Source organism: Oryctolagus cuniculus, chromosome 9 (genome assembly GCF_051225735.1).
Source record: "Oryctolagus cuniculus isolate XC-2025 breed Fujian yellow rabbit chromosome 9, ASM5122573v1, whole genome shotgun sequence".
NCBI lineage: Eukaryota > Metazoa > Chordata > Mammalia > Lagomorpha > Leporidae > Oryctolagus > Oryctolagus cuniculus.
The window spans coordinates 34,500,039-34,502,087 of record NC_142875.1 but is presented as its reverse complement, the minus strand read 5'-3'; the positions used below and the strand labels follow the sequence as shown (position 1 = coordinate 34,502,087).

The following is a 2,049-nucleotide window of genomic DNA, read 5'->3' as shown; positions in this document are numbered from 1 at the left end:
GCACATACAAAATCAAATAAAAGATCAGTGACTTTTTATAAATGATACATATACATATAACCAGCATTTCTGAAATAAAGAATCCGAATTCTAGAAACATCTCAGAAAACACTCTGGTATTCCTTTTGTGTTACTGACCTTTAAGTGTAACTGTTCTTTCCATCTCTAACATCGCACATTTAGTTTTTGACTCCCTCATTATCTTTTTATTTATTTATTTATTTATTTATTTTGACAGGCAGACTTAGACAGTGAGAGAGAGAGACAGAGAGAAAGGTCTTCCTTTTCGGTTGGTTCACCCCCCAAATAGCTGCTAAGGCCAGCGCTGCACTTATCTGAAGCCAGGAGCTGGTGCCTCTTCCTGGTCTCCCATGTGGGTGCAGGGCCCAAGCACTTGGGCCATCCTCCACTGCACTCCCTGGCCACAGCAGAGAGCTGGCCTGGAAGAGGGGCAACCAGGACAGAATCTGGTGCCCCAATTGGGACTAGAATCCAGGGTGCCGGTGCTGCAGGTGGAGGATTAGTCAAGTGAGCCGTGGTGCCGGCTGACTGCCTCATCATCTTTTCATATGAACATTCACTATGTATTCCTTTATGCTAGTTTATTTTGCTTAATGTTGTATTTGTGTGATACATTCATGTTGCTGTGTCTAGCATTAATCCATTGGTTTCCATTGCCTACTTGTATTCTATTATACAAATTACTTCCATAAATATACTTGATAGACATCTGGACTGTCTCTAGGTTTTGGTTATTCTTCACTTGATACTACACTTGAGCTTAGCCAAAAGGCCGAGAAGCAATAGGTTTTGGTTATTCTTAATAGTGTTTCTAGAAACATTCTTCTACAAGGCTTTTTGGGAACGTCTGAATGCATTTGTGATTCTGTTTTGATTTTCATAACAAAGTAGCAGATACTGGGTAGTTTAAACAAGAGCAGTTCATTTTCTTACCATTCTGGAGGCTGAACATTACAGACAGGCATCTTCTCATTGTGCCTTCACCATCTCCGCTATGTGCACATTCCTGCTGTCTCTGTCTCAAAGGACAATCTAGCCATTGAATTAGGGACCTGTTTTTATTCCTTCAGTTAATATTAATTACCTCTTTGAAGGCCAGATCTCTAAAAACTGCCACACTGGGTGTTAGGACTTTAACCGATGAATTTTGAAGAGATATAACAGCATTTCTGTGGATTATTTACATATGAATAAATGCTGGGTCATTCTGTGTGAGCCCATTCAGCCTTAATAGACATTGTCAGTTTCTGAATTGGTTGAACCAAGTTGTATTCTCAACAGCAGTAAATGAGAGTTCCAGTTGCTTCATGGTCTTGAGAAATATGATACTGTCTTTTTCATTTTAGCCATTCTGTGTGGGCATGTAAATGGTATAACACTGATTTAATCAGCATTTCCCTGGTAATACTGGAATTTAATACTTTTCATGTGTTTATTAGCCACTGTGTAAGGAAAGAGTGGCAGGACAAAGAGGAGACAGAACACAGCCACACAGCCAGAACAGATTTTTTCAAAAACCTGAGGTAGCCAATTGCTGGCCTGTGCATAGGTTGAACATGGCAGAAGGCAAGAACTCTCCCGCAGGCCAGCTTGTTATTTCCTTCTATCCTCATAATCATAGCACTTTTATTTCTGCCATGTTTAATTAATGTAGCTCAAAAGTTCTCACAGGAATGAATGAGTGCTATATCCTGAGCCATCTTAAAGGAACATGACAAAACTACTCGTCCTCGGTCCACCTGATCCAGAGTATGGATGCCCCATCCCGCATCAATGCCTTTCAGCAGCAGGAAGCAGCCAGAAAGATACTGGTGCACAATCTCCCTATCTAAACTCAGAGTCAGGATTGATTGGGCAAGGACAAACAGTATTCCCTTACATTCTTAGCCAGCTCAACCTCACCCTCTGCATTTATCTTCCTAAGCCAGGTTGGTTATGATACACCCTACCTATGTGGCTGAGAGCCCTCAAAAAGCCTATGCAAACCAGCTTAGCTCCACCCAATGCCCTCTCCCTTGTGGCCCTCAG

The 2,049-nt window shown here is 41.6% G+C and overlaps 1 pseudogene; it reads right to left on the bottom strand.

Annotated features, from left to right (window-relative positions):
* Positions 1 to 636: 636 nt before the first annotated feature.
* Positions 637 to 805, bottom strand: LOC127492258 (U2 spliceosomal RNA; annotated as a pseudogene).
* Between the last annotated feature and the right edge of the window lie 1,244 nt (positions 806 to 2,049).